This window comes from Arachis ipaensis, chromosome B1 (genome assembly GCF_059453495.1).
Source record: "Arachis ipaensis isolate K30076 ecotype BB chromosome B1, ASM5945349v1, whole genome shotgun sequence".
NCBI lineage: Eukaryota > Viridiplantae > Streptophyta > Magnoliopsida > Fabales > Fabaceae > Arachis > Arachis ipaensis.
Genome location: NC_142436.1, coordinates 9,259,572 through 9,286,126, shown reverse-complemented (window position 1 = coordinate 9,286,126; position 26,555 = coordinate 9,259,572). Strand labels below are relative to the sequence as shown.

Below are 26,555 nucleotides of genomic sequence, written 5' to 3'. Positions count from 1 at the left end.
TAACACACTCGAAATTAGGAGTGGCAGCATTTATGCAAAAGTTAATTTAACACTTTTTAGTCCAAGATAAACATTCTATAATCATGAACAACAGGAGCTGGATCTCATAGAAGTGATTCATATTTCCTATGCAGTGAATCTTAGTTTGAATTCCAGCTCTAAAAGGTATCCATATCTAATTCCAAAAGTTCACATGTGCTCTTGTTATAAAAGAGAAATATCTTGTATTGATATATACACGGTTTGCCACATCAACAAATGTTGATAGTTAAACAAATAAATGTTGACAGTGATAAAGAATGTATGGTTCAGAGCAAGAGATTGTGACTTCAAGTCATACCATCAAGATATAAAGTGTTGAAAATATAAGAGTTGATGGTCCTCTAGGTCATTAAGAGGTTGGTCAGAAGGAAAATGCTAGCCACTAGCCATATCCATCAAAACATTAAGGGAAAAGGGTGTGCTTAATACCAGAGTAAAGATAAATGTTAACATTTCATGAAAACAATTGTACCAAACACACCTTATATAGGAAAATAAGCATTCACCAAAATATCTCAACTTTCAGAAAAATGGATCAAACTCCTCTAAAGTGAAAAAAAAAAAAGTATCCAGTCACTTTTAAATTAAGATAGTGAAATTCACATCTGACAAAAGTTACAAATTCAATGGTAATTAACCGACAAAACTGCCACTTTAGGGATAGAGTTTGGGGGTTAAAATGGGGTGAAATTTTTCGTGGATAAAATCCATGTGTAAAGAATTGTCAACCCCATTTTAACTCCCAACCAAACAAAGCATAAGAGTAAAGAATGTCAGAAGGGCTGTAGTTTCAGGATATTTGCTAGAGATGCAGTTGTGAATTGTGTGATGAAATGTCTATGTAGGTACAAGCAGTAACTGTTCCCTTTATACTTTGTTAGCATAATAGTCCTTGCTGTTACTTGTATTGCTAACATAAAATCTAGGATGCCATTTAACAAAACAGTAACTTCACTATGAAATTAGAAAACATAAACCTAGTTATAAGTCTGCAATGAAAAAAGTGTACCAAATGCTATTAAGAGTTTTCATCTCCAAGCACAAGAGACAATAAGAACCTGATTCATCCAACCAAGATAAAGTGTGCCATCTCTCTCTTCTAGAGTGTAATGTCCAGGGTAGCTTTCTAAAAGGGTCTTGATTGAAGCATTAACAAAGGAGCTCAGCGGATAAGGCGCAAATCCAGCAGCGGTGAAACGCCTTCTCCACTTATTCAGAAGCTCGTGCCGTTCCACTCTTTCTTCCCCTTCGCAGGCTACTAAGTTGACAACTTCTCTAGCCAAGCAGTGCTGCTCAACATTGATCCTCTCCTTGTGCTCCCTTGGCAGGACGGCATCAATCGATTCGAAAACAGCCAAGTAGTAGTTTAATGTCACCATGAAACGCGGCAAGAATTGAGCATTATTAGTACTAAACTCTTGCTCAACTAGAGTCACTACCTTGGGAGACAAGTTCTTTGCCAATCTCAACAACCGGTCGCGAGGATTTAGACTGGTAACACTTTCATCCGGAACATGGTGCAGCATAATGGCAAAATTCACTGCCACAGCTTCATTAGTTCGAAGTTCAAGATCTTCTAGTTGCACCTCAGAAGCAGGAACTCTGACAGCATGGAACTCAAAAGGTACATTACATGACTGTGCAAGTGCTGATAGCCTTTTCCCTACAATGTCAAGTCCCCCTCCCCGGGCATAAGCCGAAAAGGAGTCATCAACAGCTGTTATTCTGATACTAGGAGGCCCTCCCGGTCGGCGAGCAAGAGCCTGAATTAGGCTTACCCACTGAGTTCCCTGGCTAATCTGAAAATCAATTATGTGAACATGACTTTCCTCCTTCATAGCTTCGGCAATTGCTCCATTCGCCGACATATACCCAAACTTGAAGTATGGACATATTTCATAAAGTACATGCATGTATGAGAGGAGTTCGTTGCCGGTGGGCTCACTGCATTTTAAGGCCTTGTAGATTTTGCTTCCTGTGCAAGCCATCCTTGCAACAAGAGACTCCAACATGTATGCTCCCAATCGTTGCAGAGGATCACCTGAAATCGAAACCATTTTACGCAACTCTGATATCAGCCAATCAGTAGTCTCCATATCGTTCTCCGCCATTGATTTTGCACAAGTATAAAGCATCTCCTTTAAATCACCTCTGGATATGATCTCCATTGTTTTCTTCCACTTCTCTGCAGCCACCAAAAAGGAATCAGGTTCTTCTGGTTCCGGAACCACAATATCATACATATTTAGTGTATTTGTATCAGGCCCCAGCATAGCAGTTTCGAGCTCTCTTATCTTATCCCTCAGATCATCAAGGTCATGTGTCAAGCAAGAATTTATCTCCGGTGAGCCATTAGTAGTTTCGAGAGAATGTTGTGGCCTCAAGACATGTGATTTCGGTTCTAGCTTTGACACCGGGCTACCATTAGGCGAAAAATTGGCTGTAGATGCAGAATTTTGGCATGGGATATTACTTGTTGAAGCAGATTCAAGGGTGCAATATGGATCCGAAATCTTGACCAATGGGTAGGTTGCATGGTTGCTGTTATCAGAGGAAGAGTAGTTTTCTAGGTTCTCACTTGATGGAAAGCAATATGACTCCGGGTTTTGGGCAGGCTCGATGTAGAACCTGCCAGAGCCATAGGGAAGTTCATGTTCTTGAGATGTTTGCATCGAAAAACAACCGATCCTTTGAATACACTCAAGCAGTACTAAATGAATTTCTGAACTACCAACTTTTTCCAACAAAATCTCAATAACTTTTTACTTTCCAAACTTTGTGAACATGGTCTGCACTTCACTTCAAGTCAATTTCTGTTCGGTATGGTACAAAAACTCTTCAGTTATTCTACAGGAGAATAAAAGAATATCAGTTAGAGTAAATCAAACGGCAAACGAGTAACAAGATTACCAGAACTATATCCATAACAAACAAACATATAACAGGAATCTGATGGTTTTTTGGTCATTGCCTAAACCTGTTTTTTCCTTGATTTTAGTTGTTAGAAGCTAGCAGTAATCAAATTGGACTTTTCGGCTGTGACTAATCATGCATTTTTCAGGAAGAAAAAAAAAAGCTACTTAACAAGATAATCTACATGAACTGTGCAATACATCCTAAAGCTATTTCCAGAATCAGTGTGCCTAGAGAGAAATCACAGATCCTTTGAAAAAACAAAATACAACAACAACAACAACAAAACCTTATCCCGCCGCTAGGTGGGGTCGGCTTCAAAAAAGATTGCTTCTGTAACACTTCACCACATAAATTTTCTTTCGAATAAAGGTAGAAACTACTGAAACTTGTGAGGACAAGCAAGTACTAAGGAAAGAACCTACTGAGACTGAACAACGCTGGTTAAAACCTCTATTTCGAAAACCCAGTGAGATAAAACCCAGCAAAAGAACATAATTCTGGAAAATTTTCTGACTATGAACTACTTTCCAATCTATAGTGTTTCAGACTTAAAGATATGTTATACCAAACATTAGTACCTTAAATAGACAGAGTAATTTGCAACCTCCACACATATAACATTCTAATTTTGCATTTTTTGTTTGAGCATCTTAAATTTCTTAGCCGGGTCCAGAAAGTCCTTCTTCTGAGTTTTGAAATTATCATTCAAATCAAGAAAATAAAAGCCGAAAGATTGACTAAAATCAGAAGAAAAAAGAAATGATTTCTTCATGCTATACTTGGCTTCTAGTATCTAAATAAAAGGGTTTTCTTTATTCTTCATTTTTCCTCTTAAACTCAATGAAAAATACAATCACTTCCATTGGTTTGGCTTTAACAGTGAAAAGTATGCATTCCAGTCTACAATTGTTCAAACACATGCATAGAGATAAATAATTGAAACTCAAAGCCAACATGCACAAGCTCAAAAAAATAATAAAACCAGAAAAGGGTAGAACCTTAAACCAATATTGCTAATTTCAAAAGCAAACCCATCTTCAACCCTCAATGAAAGCATAAAAATAGAAAGAAAGAAAGAAAGAAAAAAGAAACTCCTTTTTTCCTCCCTTTGATAATTGAAACATGATGCAACATAACATCATCATCAGCTTATGACAAATCAGAAGAAAACATAAGAAAAATCCCATACTTTCAGAGCTTCTCACCTTGTGAATTAAAGAAAAAACACTCTATTTGGAACTAGATAACAGAGAAACAGTTGGGCTTGCAACATGTCAGAGTAATGAGAATTTGGCATGCATATCCATATACATAGTATTTATTAATTTATTTATGATTATGATTTTGTGATAAAGTGGGTTTGGTTGTAGCATGGCATGGCACACATGTCAAATCACAAAGGTTGTTGTGGTGCTTAGTCGCTTCCCAAGTCTCTTTTGATCAATGTCCTTCTCTCATGTCTCAAGTCCATATTCTTCTATTTTTATTTATTTGTTTATTTTCCCTTTTTAATTTTTGACCCATTTTCCGTTTTACTTTATATTAAATGGACGCCAACAGGGGAAAAAGTCTCCTTTCTCATTTTGCTTTTTCGACCCTAACTTCTCACTTCAATTACTTTGCTTTAATGCATTCCGTCCAAAATAAAAATTAAAATATCTCTTTAATGCATAGTGCCATATTCTAGTTCAAGAATTAAGATAAGCTTTTTCTTTTTTCTTTATATCTTATACTTTATTAATAAAACAAAAGTTATTTGTACAATTTTATTTGGTAATTTGACAAGACCAGTGTGATTTTACGCAAAGTGCTAAAAGTTGAGTTAAATTACGTTAATAGTTAAGGGAAAAAAAATTATTTTATCCGAATTATAAAACAAATCTAGGTTCGCCTACTACCACATATAATATGAAATTTTTTTATATAAATTTAAGAAATATTTTATTTATCGCTATGTGAAATTTACAGAATGTTTATCAATTTAAATAATCCTATTTCATCTTAAATGTAATGACTAAAGAATAGTTATGAGTATATCCCAAATGCACTGATATAATTTTTGAAACAAAGATTACTGGTGTATTTGAGATAGAACTTTTCTGATAGTTTGCTTGTATTCCAGATATTGAAACATCAACATCTGAAAAAAATTATTTATGATGCACTGCATTCAAGATGTGGATAAATTTAATTTGAAAATTTTACATCTTAGATAGTTACGTCCAAAATAATTCATTTATATAAGAAGTTATAAGTACCATAATTCATCACAACCAAACACTATATTATCTTCTTATATTCATATTCATAAATATGACTAATAATGAGTTTTTTTTTTTATTGTTGTTTATCCGAATCTATTTTTATTATTCTTATTATATAAAAGTTGATATTAATTTCTTATATAATGAATTTATTAAGTCATGTGTTTCTCTTTTAATGATATTACATCAGTAATTTTAATGATTTGACAAAATTTAGAAATCAACCAATAATTATTTAGTAAATTTTTTAAAAAAATTCTTATTTATTTATTATTCATTAAAATATAAAGTACTAATTAAATACAATAAATATATATTTAAAATATTATAATAATAATAATAATAATAATAATAATAATAATTTTAGTTATAAATATTAAAATTCTATAATTTATACATATTAATAATATATTTATCTTATTCTTTTAAATTTAAATTTGACATATTTTCTTACTAAATACGTTTAAATATATCATAATTATAAATTAATTCATAATTTTATATTATACTTTTGGTATTTTTCATTTTTATTTTTTTTTCTAAATCAAAGTAAGTTTAAGTTAGTCTCATAATTAATTACTGAAATTAGGTCATCTAGTGAGAGTGGTTCTTCAGATAAATATATTTCGGACACTTTAACGGGTAAAAATTTTCGATTTCTTCTTCTTTGTCATTAGCTATTTCTCAAGTTTCAGATGTTCTAAATCATTATCACATTTTTCATTTGAATGTCAAATAATTGAATAATCTTTTTAATTGTGCAAAAATAAAAATTATAACACGGATACTAAAATTGAGTTTCGAACGGAAACACATGTTTAAAAATAAAGATGCTATTCTCATGACAATTAAGAATAATACGATTTTACTTTTTTTTTTTTTCTTGGTTGACCACTTGACCTTGTAAGGGTATAGTTGGTCTTCAGGGTCCATAACAAGCCTCAATTTGATTGCTGTTATAAATATTACGACTTAGACTGAGATTATGTTGAAAGTTGAAACACAATCTAAAATAATCTACTTATTCATTAAATATAAACTACAAGTTGTATATAAAAAAAAGTGAATTAATATTACAACTGAATCCTAATATATTGAGCGTGAAAACGGAAATGTAATGATGAGAAATGGAGAATAGGTATTAGGAGGAGGACACTAAACTACATAAAACAAAATGAAAGCGCAAGTAATAAGCGGGAAGTAAGTATGGACGGTGAGCCAATCACCCCCTAATCAATTAGTAAAGAAATCTAGAGAAAAACCAAAAAGTCTCTCACAATTACTTTAAAAGATAACAAGATTTTTGACAAAAAAAAATCTAATTCGATCTATAATAATTACTTCAAAAGAACAACAAGATTTTTGTGCCAAAAAAAGGTCAATGTTATTTTTTTTTTGACACAGGGACTAATCAATCCCAAAAATAAAATATCAGAGACTGAATTAAATATTTTTTTCTGAGAAACCTCATTATCCTTTCGAAATAATTGTCAGCATCGGGTGGGATATTCACTCAAGAATCTAATTGAAATATTTACGAGATTGTAAAAATTCAAAACAATTACTTTGATGGGCAATAAAAGATATAAATTAATTTCATATACATTTAATATTAGTTCAACAAAACTAATTTAAATAATATTATAATACTTTGTTAAAGGTAATTTAATTAAAATTCTAAATAAATTAAGGATAAATATTTAAATTGATCTCTTAATAAATTTTAGAGTAATTACGCAAATCAGTTTTGAAGGATTTTAAAAGTAGACATTTTAGTCTCTAAGAAAAATTAATACACAAAAATATCTCTAAAATTTTACTTTACAGACAAATCAGTTCGAGTTTATTTTTTAATAGAGTAATTACTCAGATCAGTCTTCAACAATTTTAAAAATAGACATTTTAGTTTCAAAAAAAAATTAATATACAAATCAATTCTCAATATTTTTTCTCCGTTAGATATAACAATTTTCTTGAAGATGATCATCTTTGTATTAATTCTTTTTAAAACTAAAATGTCTGCTTTTAAAATTTTTGAGAACTGATTTGAGTAATTATTTTGTCGAGAAAAACTGGAGACTGATTTATTTGTTAGAGCAAAATCTTAAAGATTAATCTCTATTAATTTTTTTAAAAAACTAAAATATTCGCTTTTAAAATCATTGAGAACTAATTTGGATAATTACTCTAAAATTTCAGATCAAACACTATAGTTGCAACAATTATGTATTATTCTAAAAGTCTTGGAGAATTATTCCCATAAGATGAATTAGTCTATCTCTTTTAATTAATTTGATTTAAAAATTATTATAAAATAAATTAGTGTTTTTTAAAACGTAAAAAAATACTTGTTTGACAAGAATAATAATTGAAAATAAAATGTGTTAAAGAAAAAAAGTATTTTATATAAAAAAATTAAAAATTAATTTAAATATTTATTTTAACATTAATTTATATATATATATTTTTTTATACTAAAATTGAGTGCTTCAATTTTGTACGGTTTAATGAGTTTGGACAAGAAAGGAAGAAATAAATGGCGTCGGCTGGCGTGTGAGTATATTGAGTAAAGCCCAAAAGACAGATTTCTGCTTCCAACCTGTAGAATTGGGTCACGCGGTTTCTCCTATCATCCCACGTCTCTGCTAAAATAATCGCTTTGGTTCCATTCAGTAGTCAATTCATTTATTTGTCTAAATAAATATTAAAAATTTAAATATATAATAATTTATTGATCAACTACAAAATTCTTATTATAATTCAGAGTTGCAGTACAAAAAAAATCTGCCAAGCCAAATTATTTCTCACATCTATTTCTTTCATTTTACGAGATAATCTTATTGTCACATTGATAAAAATAATTAAGTTTTAAATTCATTAAAAATATGTATTTAGATAATTTCATATTTATTATACTAATAATCTTAGAACGAACACTTCTAGCTCCACTCCAGTTACGTTTAATAAACGAATATTCCTTCCCCACCCTACCAAAAAATTGAATCCATTCCTATCTTGCGACGAATAATTTTTTTTACGGCCTGCAACACATACAAGCAAAAAAATCCTATAAGTTATACAAGCTTCCAGCCCACAATCCTTTCACACGCGCAGTGAATTACATTGAATGAAGCGTCATTTACACGCGCTCCACTCAAACGGTTGCACTTCGCGTAAACCGCTCCTTAATGGTGCACTCTTCCACTTCTCAAAGTCATTCAAAGAAAACACAACCGTTTCATTTTCGAGCAACATTCGAAATTGAAGATATACAACTTATCGCTAAGATTCGAAAATTCCATCAACACAACATATAACTCTCGATCAAGAAACTCCAGAAAAAACAAAGTTATAATACTCAAGGTACGTTACGTTACTATTTTAGTCATCCTGTATATTTTTCACATTTCGAAATCGAAGAACTAGGTTTTACTGTTCTTCTACGTTGTTGTACGTTTTACTGTTCTTCTTGTTCTACGTCTCATTTTACAGTTTATAATGTTCTACTTGTTCTAGGTTTTACTGTTATTCTTGGTTCTATGTTACACTGTTCTTCTTAGTTCTTCTAGGTGTTACTGTTCTTGTTGTTCTAGTTCTTCTGGTAACTGATTTTTGGGGGTATATTCCGTAGTTTGGTAGGTGTATATGGAGTAATTTGTTGGGTGTATATGACATAAATTGTTGGGTGTATATTTCTGAACTGATATACTGTAATAGTCAGCAGTTGCAACTGTTCTTATATTTGCTTGTCCATGGGTGTATATTGCTTGACCTTGTAATGTTGCTTGACCTTGTATATTAATGCATGTTTGAGCGATATCTAACTGATATATATGGGTGTATCTGAATCATATCTATGGGTGTATCTTACTGATATCTATGGGTGTATCTGACTCATATCTATGGGTGTATTTTTCATTTCAGAAAAAATGGCAGCAAGAAACCAAGCTGGAAAAAATGTAAGAACAAATATATGTCTTAGATGAAATTAGTTTTATATAATAGAAATATATCTGACTATAATTTTGTTTTTGTTTACAGCAAACCAAAGACCTTAAGTGTGCAATACATTTGTTAAGTGAGAAATTCAGAAACATGAGTGAGGAGAAGAAAACGATTGTGAGGGATTTGGGATTCGGTGGCTTGATGCACATCCCGCCACTAAGGGTGCATCACCAAGTATTAAGGGAGTTGGCTAACAACTTCAAATTAGGGGAGAACAGACTGGAAACCGGATACGGTTTTTTTAAAATAAGACCAAAAACACTAGGTGATGCGCTTGGCATCAACGCATCAGGTAACTCGCTAAAAATTATAGGTGTATATTAACTGATGCTTGGGTGTATTTAAATTGATGCTTTGGTGTATTTGAACTGATTTTCATACTATGTTGTTTTTCTTTTTGTAGGAGATCTATTTCCTCAGAAAGTCAATTATAAGAAACTTTCTGAGGATGATAAAGAAATTTTTAAAAGATTCTAGGGTAAGACCCTCAAAAATCTTACAGATGAAATGATGGATATTGGCGGTAACAAACAGGATCGCCTAATGTTCAAGAGGATTTTCATCCTCTATATACAGATGGCATTCCTTTTACCAACGACAATAAACAAAATCTCACATGTGCACCTGGCCCCAATTTTTGAGATGGACACCATAACAGAGCGAAACTGGGGAGGGCATGTTTTGAGTTTTATCATCAAGGGCATAACCGATTACAAGGAGAAAAAGAAAAAGGCAATTGATGGCTGCCTCTTTGCCCTGATGATAATTTACTTTCATCTTTCTAAAAATAAAGACAAGAAGAGGGCAGAAAGACCTCCAAAATCCTGGATTGCCAACTGGAGTAAGGAGCAGTTGGTCGAAAGAATGAGGCCAGAAATAGAGGAAAATATGGTAAGTGAACATAATATGTTGGGTGTATTTTATTTACCTGAATGCTGCTAACTAAAATTTCTAATGTTTCAGGGGATTGTAAAGATAGCGGAAACAAGAGAGAAAATGAAAAAAATAGAGAAAAAAAAAACAAGAAATAAAAAAAACAAAAAAAGGAAGGCAAGTTTAACATCGTCTTCGGAGACAGAAATAACTGATAGTGACAGTTCTACCTCTGAGTCTGAGACTCAAGAAGACTCAGAGGATTCACCAAGAAAAGAACCCAGCAAAAAAGGAAAAAAGTAAGTACCATAATTGGGTGTATTTTCTTTATCAAGTTGGGTGTATTTTGTTGACCCATTTGGGTGTATTTTGTTTATCAAGTTGGGTGTATGTTGTTTATTAAGTTGGGTGTATTTTGTTTATTATGTTGGGTGCATATTGTGCATTCATTTGGGTGTATCTTGTGCATTCATTTGGGTGTATTTTATATCTTTAGTATGTTTTAAATAATGATTGTTTGCCTTCCAGAATGGACTCCAAAAAAAGAAAGAAGAGTCAAGAGGATTCTGATTCCGAATTTGAATCAACTGATGAGTAATGTTCTGAAATTATTACTCCTTTCTTTTGGCTTTATTATCAAGATTTCATGTATTAACAGAGTGTCTCTTATTAACTTATAGAAGCGAAGAATCATCACCGGTGAAGAAGCAAAAAAAAAAAAAAGAAAAAGACACAAAGAACACCAAAAAAATAAGCACTTCTTTGGATAATATTTTGTGATAAAATTAATTTTTTATTTCTGATTCATACTTGTTTTTTTCACCCAAGACACAATCCAAAAAGAAAAAGGTTGTTGTTGAGCATTCATCTCCTGAACAAGATCAATCCTATCATGGGTACAGTACTTTGTAAGCTATATTATCGTCTATCATCATGATTATATTTGTTAACATGTTCTTTTATGAATGTACTGACAGATCTGAAATAGGAAGTGAAGATCTAGATGAATTGTTAAGGGAAAACAATGAAAATTTTGCCGCACAGGGGTATGTCTTATTGGGGTATATATTTCAGATTTTAGGGTGTTTTCTTTGCTAATAATTGTTTCTTGTTTCGCAGGGAGAAGGAAGCTGACCTGCGATCGACGGAAGGTCACTATGTCTCCTCTGAAACGTAAGAAGCTTTATTTGATAAAATCTTGTTATCATGATTTAACTGTATGATATTTTGTCTGAATAACATGAACTCTGTTTAGAATACCGGACATAAACTTGGGAAGTGATGATCCTTCCTCTCAAGGACACACAGAACAAAGTAGCGTAAACAGACCAGCAGAGAGCATGTAATTTCTCTTTCAAATAACCGTTACTTTTGTTCTTTTATTACCTTCTACTTCTAATTCTGTATATATTTTTTTTAGAAAAAAAAGTCCTTTATTGTTTTATTCGAGAAAAAAAGGCAGGAAAAAAAAGTAAAAACTGCAAGTATGTAAGTTCTCAAAAAACAAAGCCTGTCTTTCTTTTGAATTGTTCGGGTGTATTTTTGACTTTCTTTGGGTGTATTTTAGGTTGAGTCTGGTTGAAGAGTCAGCCAGTGAGCCGGCTGATTCGAATATGATGGTTGTGAGGAAAGAGACACCGTCCAAAGGTCTTGCAATGTGAGTTTTTCAAGAATATTTCAACCTTATAAACTTTTTATTTTCAAAGGCATTGTTAACCTTTCATTTTTCTTCTTGTTTAGAGTTCCGATTCAAGTTTGTCTACCAGTATCCCAAACAACCACTGTGCCAGAATTTGAAGAAATACATGAGACAGAATATGAACCAACCCCTCTGCTACAAATTGAAGGAACTACAAAAACGTAAGAAATAGTATTGGGTGTATATTTATTTACAGTTTGGGTGTATATTGGGTTACAGTTTGGGTGTATATTGCCCCTGAATAGTTTTTTTTTACGTCATGATTAATTTTATGTGCCGTGCAGCACTCCTGAATCCCCCCCCCAACAACTTGAAGAAAGCACACCCACAATTCCCCCAGCTCCATCTAAAATGTAAGTTCATTAGAGTAAAATCAATGTTTTGGTTATCATCCGTATATTCTTATTGTTATAATATGTTATACATGATCACGCAGTAATCCAGCCCCAGAAGACGCTGCTGCGTTGATGATGATGACACGGACAGCATCGTACGTTCCTAAAAAAGATCCGATGCCATCATTCAGCCTTGGCTTCACTGATTCCAGCCAAGAAGAAACAACAACGCAGGAGGGGGTGTCAACGCAAGATGAACACATGGCAAAAACTCTAGAAACCCCAAAACTGCTAGAACAATTAGAGGATCTGGTACATAAAATTGCAAGTGGTGGGGTGACAAAAAAAGAAAAAAGTCCGCAGATTCCAAAGAAGAGTGGGGCAGAGAGTTTCGAGAAGTTTGAAACTCCTGTCAGGCCGAATTTAAATACTACTGACATGAAACAGAAATGCTACCACTGGGCTATACGAGTGAAGACCTACGCAGATGGGCTAACTGATGAGTTTGACAACATCTGCAGACTCCAAGCCCAAGATATATACACTCTGTCAAAATTCTATCTTGCATCACTCGCGCCTAAAACGCATATAGAAGCTGAGGTAATATTACAACAACATTAATTTTTTTATCACCAAAATTAACTACAATCCTGATTGATGTAAAATTGATTTCGGCATCTTTTTCTAGATTGTCTCTGCCATGTGCTTCATCGTAAACCAACAAAATATTCAAAGGTTTCAAGAAGAAGTATACTGTCTCCCCCCTGATATTGTGGTAAGGGTTGCTTCAACGAATTTTGGGTGTATTTTTTGCATTCCTTAGGATGTATTTTTTTCTTACATTGGGTGTATTCTGTTTATTCATTTGGGTGTATTTCTGTGTTCAATTGGGTGTCAATTGTTTATTCGTTTGGGTGTATTTTCTGGATTCATTTGGTTGTTCTCAATTTTTGCAAAACATGGCCCTTGCAAATCATCCAAAGGGGTATTCTTACAGCCTAAAAACAATAAGCCATTCAGGGTGGAAGACTACCCAATGTTCATACCCTTTTTGGACCTTCAAAAAGTAAAATCACATCGTTATGTGAGTTTTCATTTCTAAAACTACTTATTACCATTTTTTACTTATGTGCCAAATAAACTAAAACAGTGTTCAATCTGAATATATTTCAGATATTTACACCTGTTTGCCATTCACATCATTGGTGGTTATGGATCGCTGATACAAGAAAGAGGAAATTTTATATAGTCGACCCATTACACAACAAATCTCCTTCCGATGCGAGAACTGTGCTGAATACATTTGTTGTAAGTTGGTTTTATGTTCTGTATATATATATATATATATAGTTGGGTGTATTTCTGTTTAATATAAGGGGTAACTATTAACTCCTTTGGGTGTATCCTTTTATTGAAATTGTTCATGTATTACTGATTTGTTTTGTGTTTTAAGGGATACGTAATTTCACGAATTAAAGTATATGCTGGGGGCACCTCTGAAATCAAAGGACAAGGACAGAGAAATTGTAGCACCATACCTTCACATCTCGGGCCAAAAGACAAGGTATAAATTTTTCACTCTGAAATTTAAACTTTTCTATATGTAATTTATAATTTATTTTTCTGTTTTCAGCTATGACTGTGCTATCTACGTAATAAAGTGGCTTGAGATATTTGAGCCCGCAAACATTAAGAGGCGAAAGTATGAGTGGGACCATTGGACCCAGGTAAATATGTTTAAAACTAAATAACTCTGTATTACATTACTCAATTAACATGGTTGATTAAACAGAATATTCTTTTTTACTGTAGGACGAGGTGAACCACTTTAGAGTAGAATATGCTTCCCGGATTCTATTTCATGACATGAATCTAGACAAAGATGAAGCCATTAGGGGAAGTAATGCAATCAGACTGTCCAAGCCATCCTCGTTGTTATTGAGTCCATATTGTCAGATAGATTCTCAGGATGTTGACACTGCTTAATGTAAATGTTATATAGTCTTGTAACAAATGGAAGACATGTTGTAAATATTTGACAATTATAATGCAGTTTATTGTGAATTTTTTTTCAATAATTAAACTCTGTCTTCTGTATTCAAAATGTATGAATTACAGGTACAATAATATGAAGAAAAATATTAAATCAAATATACACCCATAACCTGCGATTTTTTACACCCAAAGAAAGTTGAATATACACCCTGAAATCTATCCCCCTGATGCTTTGTGCCTAAAACCCTGAACCCTAAACACTTAAAACCTAAACCCTTACCCCCTAACCTGTAAACCCTAAAACCCTAAACCCTAATACCTAAAACCCTTAAACCATTGTAAAAAGAAAAACAAACAGTATTTTATAACATAAAAACAAGATTCTGAAGTATATATATGTATCTATATGTAAAATGTGAATCACAAGAAAATTCACAAAAATACACCCAAAAGAACAGTTCTTTTACACCCATATTCTGTAACTATACACCCAAAGAGTTATCCCATGCTGCTGGTACTCTGAACTGATAATTCATAACATGTCCTTGATATTGGCTGGAATTTGAATGCACCACTGATGCAGCATCAAACAGGTTTATCTGAATATAACAAACTCACATATTAGCTAAACTATTAACGAGAAAAATAAACTCAATCACTACAAATTTAAACATCACTTTTACCTCGCTTAAAACTTTCGTTTTCTTCTTCTTTGTGGCATTTGCAATCTGTTTGTCCAACTTTGAACCTAGCCTATTTTTTGGACGTCCTCTTGTTCGAATCCTTGGGGGCTTTGAAGCTCGTTAACGGATTCCAAGTTGGCGTCTTCGTGAGATAAAGAAGATGTGCCCTTCCTTTTGGCTTTCAATGATTCCATCTCAGCCATGACGTTATCGTACGCACGGTGCAGAATTGCAGTCAGCTCCTCCAATTCGGATGTAAATTCGCAAATATTTTGCGAACGAAAAACTAATTGGTCAAACCTCTTGCTTCTTGGCTCCAACAGTGGCTCGTCGTGGTTGCTCTTGATGTGTGTGTGTCGCCTCTTTACCTTCTTGCTCCGTCGTTCCAGTATATATCTAGGTGACACTTAGCTTACTTGTTCAAAGCTTAACACACTTAGTGCGTGACGACACAGTATCCTTCTCGACTCGAATAATAAGCATTGGCATTTTACCTCGGCTCCAACCTCGTATACTGAATAGCCTAGAGCAGAATTCGTTAATCTAGTGATGCAATTCGCCTTTCCTCTGAATTGCGCTTGGACTTCCCTAAACTTTTGATGAGTGTACACATCTTAAAACTGAGCTTCAATGGAAGATTTGGATGCACACGGTATGACCGTATGAAAATCTGCAGCATCTGATTCTCTCTCTGCTTGCTCCCTACTTCCGAGGCAATTATCGTATTGTTTGATGAATTGAATAAGCGAGCTGTTCCGGGTAATAAACTTGTTAAAAAATGAATGCATGCTCTCGCTCCTTTGTGTGCTTCTCATCCCTGCCCAGAAGTGGTGATCCAGATAGATTGGAACCCATATATGACGGTCTTCATAGAGATCTGCATAATACACCCAAACACAGACTATAAATACACCCGATAAAAATTAAATTTACACCTCTGCTGCAGATTTTAACCCAACACTATCTGAAAGCCACTTGTTGTCCACAAGACCAAAATTTAGCAGAAAATCATTCCAATTCCTATCAAATGAGTATTTGCTATGAGAGTTCCAAACAACTTAGCTCATTTCTTATTCAATATCTGCATGTCCCTTGTACCCGTTTAATTTGCTTGGAATCTTTTTCATGATGTGCCAAATACACCAACGGTGAATTGTTGTTAGCATACAGGCCTCTAAAGCCATTTTCATTGATGCGCATTGATCGGTGAGAAACCCTTTCGGAGTATTTCCTCCCATGCAACGAAGCCAACATTGAAATAACCATTTGAATGATTCAATTTCTTCATTTTTCATCAAAGAGCATCCGAAAAGTGTTGACTGACCGTTGTGATTCACCCCAACAAAAGAACCACAAACCAAATTATACCTGAAACAAATTACCATAGTACAGAATGAAAAATCATTAAGTACACCCAACAAATGCTTTGTATACACCCAAAAACAGCCAATATACACCTCTGCTGCGGATGCATAAAAATACATTAATTTAGCATCATAAACAGGGACAGTTTCTTACCTATTTGTATTGTAGGTGGTGTCAAATGAAATAACATCTCCGAAATACTCAAAGGCAGCTCTACTTCTTGCATCGGCCCAAAAAGCCAGTTTAATCGATTGATCCTCCTCGAATTCAAGCTCAAAAAAGAAATTCTGATTCTTCTCTTTCATTCTTAACAAATATTTCCCGAATTCCTTTGCATCTTCTTGTTCGGAAACATTCCGCACTTCCCTGGTAATGTAATTTCTCACATCCTTTTCAATAAAATTTAACTCGCGGTGACCCCCGGCAGCTGCAACAAATGATTGGTAAGTTTTGCTTGGTCTGATACCAGCCTCCTCGTTATTCTCTATTGTACGACGAATGGACATGCTTAGTTCCCTATGCTGTTTGAGCATCTCTGATTTACTTGGACAGCAAGGGTGTGAATGATCCAGCACAACCTTTAAAATGATCCAAGCACCAACATCCTTCAATGTGTGTATATAAATTCTTGCATGACAGTTTAAACCGGCTGTCGGATTAGTCTTCTCGGTCGGAGATATTTTAGATTTCCATTTTTCCTCTCTGCTACATGTAATCAATTGATTCTTAATCTCGTTTCCCTTCCTATTTGTGCTCCGAACTCTTGTAGAAAAACCTGCAGCCTTGGCGTAGTTCCTGTAAAATTTTCCAGCATCTTCAAGGGTAGTAAAGGTCATTCCAACCTTTGAAACAAACTGGTCATCAACAACAGAGAGAGGCTGCAGAATACACCATGTCAAAAACTATAAATACACCAAATCATTCCTAATATAATACACCCGAACGACAACAACTCAACTAAAATGACAAAAAAAAAAACAATAAACTGTAAATAAACAGACTGCAAAATACATCATGTCAAAAACTAGAAACACACCCAATCATGTCTGATATAATACACCCGAACGACAACAAAGCTAAAATAACAGAAAAAGCCATAAATTGTAAATACACCCACACTTCCCGAAAAAATACACCCAAAAAAGTTCTGATCTACATCCGAGCGTCTGCTATAAATTCCAGATAATCAATCAAAACTAATACATTACATTCAATCCACAGATTTATGTTGACGCGTTAGTCTCACAGTCAATGTTCACGAATTATTCAGCTACACAATGCTATACAAATTACTGCAACAAAATTCAGAGTAATCGTATGTAAATCAAACATTAGGAACTTCGTTAGATTCAAATTCATAATCCACTTCACCCTGATTCAGCTGACAATCTGAGGTTGAATCATTCATTATCTTCAAAACGAGTTCAAACTTTGATTTCAGAAAACAAAAAATCGAATAGAAAACGAAGCTGCAGTTACAAAGAGAGAAGAACGAGAAGAAGAAGAACGAGAAGAAGAACGAAGAACGAAATAAGGAGAACGAGCAAATCTAAAAATAAGGAGAACGAAGAAGAAAACAAATCTTTTAAATTTGGTAGTTATATATACGCGGGATCTTTATATAGTGCGTGTATTGGACGTAGACCTTGCAGCGCATTTTTGGGGTTTATTCATTAATGAACTTGTAAAGCATACAAACCCTAATGGCTTGTATGCAGAGCTTTTCTGTTTTTTTTAATCTCATTCTGTATATGTAGTAATTTATTAATTAGTGTTAGTTTCTTAAATAAAATTTAGATTTGTGGCGGATTAATTATTGATACGTCAAACTAAAAATACTGTAGACAATAAAAAAAATTTAGTATTAAAAATAATTGCTAGAAGACTAACACTTCTAGCTCCACCCGTCTTTTTCAAAAAAAAAAATTGACATTCCTAATAACAAAGAAATATTGATGTTAGAGTAGTAATGCTGAATTGTTGAGGAAAAATTAAATATAAGGTCAACGAGTGATAAATAATTTTGAAAAAAAAAAATTGCTATTGAAAGCTTTTGTAAACACTAAACACTAAAATAATATTGAAATAAAACTTAAAGACGATTTTTTTTTATTTAAATATTAAGGATTCAAATAATAGTTAACCCTTTTGTTACATGCAAAGCAAAGTAATCACGGTCAAGGAACTAATTAACGTCAAATTTTACTTTATTAGAAGTACATCTTACAACTTAAAAGTCTAATATCAGCATTTTCCTAATGGCATGACAAGAATTTTCTTTTCTTTTTCTTCTTGACTTGATGGCAGGTGTCCTAGCATAGCAATAAAAGTAATGTTTTTTTACTTTTAAATTTTTACAAAATTCTAAAAACTGAAATAAATTAAAAAAAATGAAAACACAAAAATTTTAATACAAGAAAATTCAGGTCAAACAATATGTTTTCACCTTTTTAAAGTTAAACGCGAGACTTTAACCCTATAAACAGTGATGGATATAAAAAATATAGGTGATTAAGTCAAATTTCCATAATTATTTTTAATGATTAAATTTAATTTTATCACTATATGAGGTAAAATATAATAAGATCAATATAACTAATATATGCATGACTTCAATATTCCCTGTACGTAGCTAGTATTTTCTGCCGATGAACAAATCTTCCCTGGTTTGTATTAACTTTAATTTATTAAGTTAATTAATATAAATTAATATATTCGATCATCTAGGCCTTCAAAATTCAAAGGTGTCTTTTTATTCCAAGGTAAAAGTCCAAAAGCTTGCATTTGTCAATGAAAAAGACATGGTGGTGGGTTATGTCACGTTACAATGCCAAAAAATGTTGAAACATGAGAGAAGACTCTGCAAATGGTCTTATAAAGGTGAACCAAGTGATCTCGATTTTCATGCATGCGATTCTGAGCTCATCCGTTGTACCCTCAGAGTTGAAAAACTGGTTTCTTGCAAAGATTTTGTTATACATAAATCTAAGACTTTTTTTTGTTGTTCACGGTATTTTTAGTCTGACATGCTAATAATTAATTTGTTATAAATTAAAGTTTCATTTAAGAGATTAACATTAACTAATAAATTACTATATATACAAGATAAATTTTAAATTTCTAGATACTTACTTAAATAAACAAGTAATTGACCACTGGACTAATCTAGGTTGATTTATAGATAACTCAAGTTGAAACCTCTCACTTGTTATTTCACTTTGTTGTTTTCTGTTTGTTTTTCAACAAACCATCATTCACGCCATGATATTATTAATAATATTATTTATGTCATCATTAGAATGACAAGAATTTCTCGTCACCCGTGTGTCATTATTTATTTTGCTGTGATTTTATTCACTTTTCATTGGGTCTAATTTTTTTTTTTTTTTAGTTTTTGAATTTCCTGATTTTTCCTTTTATACGTCCATTCATACCCTATGTTTGTGAATTGTGATAAACCTTTTATGGCCCTCTCAAAAAAAATCGTTGTTATTATCAATATTATACTCCATAGTCCAAATTTGTGGCTCTTTGTTCCTATTCAAAGAGCAAGATGAGATTTTTTGTTTTTAAAATTCGACTAGTTTAGTGCAAATGGATTAAAAGAGAAAAAGATCAATCCAATTATATATATACATACATGACTAGGGGTGGCAAACGGGTTTAAATCTGTTGGGCCGATTCGCGTAACTCGTCAAAATAGACGAGCCAAGCTGAAAAATTGGGACCGCCAAATAGCAAAAACTCGTCTAATTCATACCGCTTAAATTGCGAGTTTTGGCCGGGGGGTTTTCCAGCCGGGCTTAGTATTTTTTTTTTTGCAAGGGGTATTTTTGCAATTTTTTTTGCCAAAACTCAACTTATCCCAACCTAACTTATAAGAGAATGAAGATGAAAATTGAGTGTTTTGGATTATGTTTATTTTGCTTTAGAGACAATATTTATAATTATGTTTATTAGATATTTATAATTACAAAAATTTTAATATTTGTAAATATAAAAATTATAATTTTTTATGCTTTTAAAAATTATAAATTTATTAAAATAATTGTGAAATTATATATATTACTTAATAGTTAATAGTAAAAAAAAGAGGAGATTTGGCAGGCTTAACCCGCCATTAGGCGGGGTGGAGTGGAATTTTAGGACCGCCTCACTAGGCGGGGCGGGGCGGACTTCTCCGCTTACTACCCTTATACATGACATATTATAAAAACTCTGTTAAAAAAAGTTATGAAATGAGCGTAAACAATTAGGAAGTTTACTTAACAATAACATTGCTGAATTAGAGTGACGAGAATTATAAAATAATAAAGTAAGATATTTGTTCCTGTGTGAGTGGCCGGCTCTAAGGTATAGCTCGTTCTAGTCAACATCTGAACTCGTTTCTTTTTGAAGTGGATGAATTATACGTCGGCTCTTCCAAAAACAACGGTGGTGGGCACCTGCAAAGACACTCCAATGCTCAAGTCAATAAGAATGTAAAGTGATAAAGATTATATTTAGAGTGAATGACCTACCTCTATCAATTAGGTCTTGTTGTATTTATGAAGTTGTTGCGTTTGTGGACTGTTATCAGTATATCCAAAACCGTTAAGGAGCTTCCGCTAATTATCTGGTAACTACCTCTCAGTAACCTATTTGGATTTGTTTAGAGAGATTCGTGGGGAGAGATTCTCGCGCTGATTTGGGCTGGGGCATGGTTATTTGACTTTGTTCGGTTTTCGAGTTCATAAGCTCCCGTTTAGACCGAGGTATAACTAACGGATCAAGATTGATTATTATTAAATTTATAATTTTTAGGGTTAAGTACTTTTTTCGTCCCTAAGGTCTGGGGTAAAAATCAAATTTGTCCCCGACCTTTTTTTGTTATTAAAATCATCCTCAACGTTACAAAACGTTATAAAATCGTCATTTTTTATTTTTTTTACCAAATTACCCTTAACAATTAATAAAAATAATATTAAAAAATAAAAACAAAACCCCACCCCACCCCACTCCAGTGTCTCTTCACTGTCTTCCCTCTCCATCCCCTTTCTGTCCCCCTACCATCTTCACCCTGCCGTCGTCGAGCTTCTGGTAGTGAGGGGATCTGCTCTTCTCTCTCTCTCTCTCTCTCTCTCTCTCTCTCTCTCTCTCTCTCTCTCTCTCTCTCTCTCTCTCTCTCTCTCTCTCTCTCGATCTGATCCTATCCTCAGCCACAGCTACGACAGAGTTAGCGCGATGGAGAAGGAGTTGGAGCAGTCGCGCGATGCAACTAAGGCCGCAAGTGCGATCGCTGCATGGGCGGCGGAGCTAGAGATAGAGTTGGTGAGGCTCCAACATGACTCCATATTGGATATGAGAGCCTCCGAGGAGACGATGGCTGAGGTTATTGAGCTCAGGAAGCTGCTACCAGAGACGGAATCCAAGGTAAAATTGCTGGAGCGAGAAGTTGAATTCCTGAAGAAGGACAAATCTGAGAGTGAAGAAAAAATTAGGGATTTGGAGAAGAAAATTGGGGCACTGGAGAAAAAAGATGTTGATGAGAGGAACAAGTGGACTAGGGTTGAGGAGGAGTTGAGGGAGAAGATTCAAGAGAAGGAAAATAATGTTTTGGAATTAGGGCAGAAGACTAAGGAAGTGGAGAGCTTTGCAAATTCGAAGAGCTCGGATATGAAGGAGTGAGTTAAGGAAAAACTGAGCTTGCAGGAGGTACTGAAGAAGTCTGAAGAAAGAGAAAAGAGCTTGGAATTGTTTGTTGTTTGGTTGAAGGAAGAAGCAGGGGTGGCTGAGAATGTGATCAGAGGACTGAACCAGAAGGTTGATACTGTGAATGGTGGAGTGAATGGAAATGGGGTTATTTCTAGGAATGGGAAAGGGGTGAAGGGTTTGAATATTCAGTGGCCTGTGGTGGCAGTTGGTTCTACTGTTGTTGCAGCTGCTGCTGTGATCTGGTTCTACTTTTGGACGATCATGGTTTTTTATATGGCTTAATGTTTATCAAGCCTGTGAATTTTGATTTCTTGTTGAAAAGTTGGAATACTTGTTGGTTGTTAGCACTTTCTTCTGAGGAATTAAAACAGAATTTTGTGTGTTGAGTTTGCTCACTACTTGACCTTGATGATAAATTTAATTTGATAACCTTGTTACTGATTCATTGCTCAAAAATTTTTTGATGCTAAATTTTGTGCTCTAGTTTTATCTTTTTATGTTGTAAATCATTCTGATGAGGATGAGGATAAGGATGAGGGTGAGGGTGAGGGTGAGGGGTATTTTTTTTAATTTTTGTTTAAGGGTAAAATTATCCGAAAAATATTATTTATGGACAAAATGATGATTTTATAACGTTTTGTAATGTTGAGGATGATTTTAATAACAAAAAAATGTCGGAGACGAAAAAGTACTTAACCCTAATTTTTATTATTTGTGAGTCTTACTATATATCTTTATTTAAAAGTAAATAGATTTTTATTTTTTTATTTTATTAATTTTTTTATTTTAGAAAAACTTGATATAATAATAATAATAATAAAGTATTATTTTTATCTCTAATATTTATAACAAATTTAAAGTTGTCTCTAACATTTAAATTATTCTATTTAAGTTCTTAACATTTCAAAATCATTTTAATAATGTGCTGCCGTTAGTGATCTGTTAACAGAATTGATAGTAAGACAAGGACAAAAATATTGAGGACAAAAATAATGTATTATTTTTAAAAGAATTACCAAATCAAGTAAAGTAATAGTTAATTTTATGGAATAAATTGCATTACGAATTCAAAATTTTACTCATGGTGTAAAATAGCTAGTAAATAAAATTTCAGAAAAAAAAATAGTACATATATAATAAAATATAAATTATATATTTTTTTCTAATGTACTGAATTTTTTAAATATTTAATTTAATTAAATTTTATTTTTTACTTTGAAATAAATTAATATTTTATTCTTCAATAATATTTTTTTTTACCATAGATAGTTATTCAATTTTTTTTTAATTTTACCCTTAATAACAAATAAATTTACTTAAAATCAAAGTAATATGATTAAGAATAAAATTTAAAAAAATAAATTTATTTAGAAAGAAAGTAACGTATGTGATAAGAGTAATTTACTTAGATGTGATTTAAAAATAATTGAATAATTATCTATGGTAAAAGAATTGATATTATTAAAGGATAAAATTAAAATTTATTTGAAAGTTAAAAATAAAATTTAATTAAATTAAATATTAAAAAAGTTTAGTACACTAGAGAAAAAAATGTATAATTTATACTTGATTGTACATGTATTATGTTCTTTTTTTTTGGGTAAAGTATATTTTTTGTCCGTAAAGTTTGACAAAAATTTTAAAAATATCCCTAAGTTTTATTTTATTTCAATTTTGTCCTAAAAGTTTTTGATTTGCATCAAATATACCCCTGACGGCTAATTTTTCAAAAAATTTAAGATCGATTCAACAACAATTTCATAAGAACAACCTCTCAACACAAGCAAATCAAGCATAATTTTCATGCATTATTGTTATATTGGTCTTAAATTTTTTGAAAATTTAGCCTCTGATGGTATATTTGATGCAAATCGAAAATTTTTGGGACAAAATTGAAACAAAATAAAATTTAGGGGTATTTTTAAAACTTTTGCCAAACTTCGGGGACAAAAAATATATTTTACCCTTTTTTTTCGAAAGTTTATCTACTAGTTATTATTTTACAAGTATTTCATAATGAGTAAAAATCATTAAGAGTAAAATTAAAAAAATTATTTAAAATAAAAATAATGAATTAAGAATAATTTACTTATATGTGATTAAAAAATTAAATAATTATGTACTATAAAAAATTGATATTATTGAAGGATAAAATTAGAAATAAAATTTATTTAAATTAAACATTAATGAAGTTCGGTACATTAGAAATAAAAAAAATATAATTTTATACTTTATTATATATGTATCATCCTCTTTTTTTCTTTTCCGTTAAAATTTATTTTCATTTTATTTGATTTGATCATTCTTCTAAAAGTAATGTATTGTTTTGTCTCCAACGTTTTTGTCTTATTTAAGTTCATAACGTTTTAAAATTGTCTCAATATTGTCCTACCTTCAACTCTGTTAACAAATCACTAGCGACAAAACAATATTGAGTCGATTTTAAAATATTAGGGACTTAACTAAGACTATTTAAACGTTAGAGACAAAAACAATACTCTCTCTATGTGTGTGTATAGTGAATTCTAATTATATGATTATGCCACGGTGATTATGCAAGTATTATTAAAATTAAAATTATATTTTTTATATTTTGGTAATATTTTTTTAAGCAATACTTTTTAAAAAGTATTGTTTAAAACTAAAAAAGCGTTACTTTAATTTTAGCAACACTTTTTGAAACACTATAGTCACCGTAACTATATAAATCTATCAATTTAGTCAATTTTTTTAAGAGAAAAGGACAAACCGGTCCCTGACGTTTTGTCCTGCGGACATTTTCGTCCATGACCATTGAAAAATACTTTTAAGTCCCTGACCTTCACAAAACTTGGACGGATCAGTCCCTCCGTCCAAATGCCTCCGTCAGGGACTGATCCGTCCAAATGTCTTCGTCAGGGACTGATCCGTCCAAATTTTGTGAAGGTCAGGGATTTAAAAGTATTTTTCAATGGTCAGGGACGAAAATGTCTGCGGGACAAAAGGTCAGGGGCCTATTTGTCATTTTCTCTTTTTTTAATTATATAAACACTAATCCTAATATAACTACACTAAACTGGTAAATTCTCGTAAAATATTTATTCAACGTCTAATTAGATGTGCTAGGTGTCATGTATGATGTGAGTATCGTTTCATATCATCAATCATTTACAAAAATTATTAATTGAGTAACTGAATGATAAAAATGATTAATTTATAATATTTGAAGGACTAATTTATTGATAAAATCTTTCAAAGACTAATTTAAAGAACGAGTCATCTTTTAGGAACTACTCTCTCTCTCTCTCTCTCTCTCTCTCTCTCTCTCTCTCTCTCTCTCTCTCTCTCTCTCTCTCTCTCTCTCTCTCTCTCTCTATACAAGAAATAGGAGATTTTGCGACACAAAAAATCAAAAATCGTTGTTTCGTCGATATTTTTCAACGGTTTGTTGCCGATATAATTTGAAATAGATAATTAGAAATAAACTATTAATATCGACAACCAAGCCGTTTATATTTTAGTGATAATGACGAAGAATGTACTTTTTCTTTAGAATCGACGAATATGACGTCTATTTTAGTGTTTAAAATATCGACAGCATGCTGTCGTCGATAAATTTGAACGATCTAGATCACTTTTAAGAAGCAAATGGATGGTGTAGATCTAATTTATAAAATAGAAGGTAGGGTACTCTTTTTTTCCTAATTAAAATCGACAAAATTGCCATCGATTTTTATCAATAAAAAATTATTCCAAAGTACGCTTTTCGCGCCTTTGGTTTTACCCAAATTCATCATTTTACCCAAATTCCCTTATTTCACCATTTCTCGCGCCTCAATCCTCCTTTTCCTCTATCCCTCCGTCACGCTTGTGACGCCTCCCTCCATCACGCTCGCACCGCCATCCCTAATTTTTACATTATTGATATTTATCATAGTTTACCAATTATTATATACTCATTGTAGGAGATATTTGAAGAGTGCATGTTTCAAGTTGAGCAAGAGCAGCAGACTGCTGTAGATGTTGGTGTAACTGATCCAACGCTTGTTTTTGAGAAAAATAGATGGATTGAGACAGTGGGTGGAAAACGAAGAGGTAGAGTATATGACATGGGTGAGATAAGGAACTCTTCTATAGTACGACCTCGAGTTAATAGGCCATCCACGACCACCAGCACCGATGTTTTGGATTTTAGAGGGCGGATCACAACATTTAATAGAAAAATTGAACAACATGCCACTAAATATAGAGAAATTAAAGACTGCTACCAAAGGGAGAAAAGAGAGTGACAACAGAATGTTGAATCTTTGCGTGAGGATTTCAACACTAGTAACTCACAAATGGACCAGTTTAGTCGTCAACTCAGCAGCTTAACTCAGTATGTGAGGGCCATGGATCGTAGTAATTATGAATCACGTGTCCCCCCACTTCCTCCTTTTACTTTTTCAAGTTCTCAAAGAAGCACAGCCCAGACAAAAGACCCCTCCTATCCCGCAGCCACTAGGACAGCCACAGGGTTTTTCTCAAATAGAGAATGATCTCTACAATTCATATAAGAACTATTTAGACGAGTACGAGTAGGGTTATTTACTTTGCTTTGAATATTTTGTATTATTAGTGAATTTAGACGAATATTTTGTATTTAGTTATTTATCTTGTCTTGAATCTTTATGTTAGAGGAATGTTTATTATCTTAATAAATTTG

General features: G+C 32.7%; 2 pseudogenes across 7 annotated transcripts; one reads left to right on the top strand and one right to left on the bottom strand.

Annotated features, from left to right (window-relative positions):
- Nucleotides 1–884: 884 nt before the first annotated feature.
- LOC107620196 (scarecrow-like protein 21 pseudogene) lies at nt 885–4,414 on the bottom strand (annotated as a pseudogene). 7 transcript variants are annotated; one of them, XR_015902214.1, is made up of 2 exons: nt 4,164–4,414; nt 885–2,889 (listed from the first exon to the last, which is right to left on the bottom strand). The product of XR_015902214.1 is annotated as a scarecrow-like protein 21 pseudogene, transcript variant X1 (transcript). The 7 variants fall into 7 exon arrangements; XR_015902219.1 differs by having other exon boundaries at nt 885–2,855; nt 4,164–4,403; XR_015902220.1 differs by having other exon boundaries at nt 885–2,855; nt 4,148–4,385.
- Nucleotides 4,415–21,400: 16,986 nt separating this feature from the next.
- On the top strand, nt 21,401–26,139 carry LOC148575672 (peroxisomal and mitochondrial division factor 2-like; annotated as a pseudogene).
- Nucleotides 26,140–26,555: the final 416 nt, after the last annotated feature.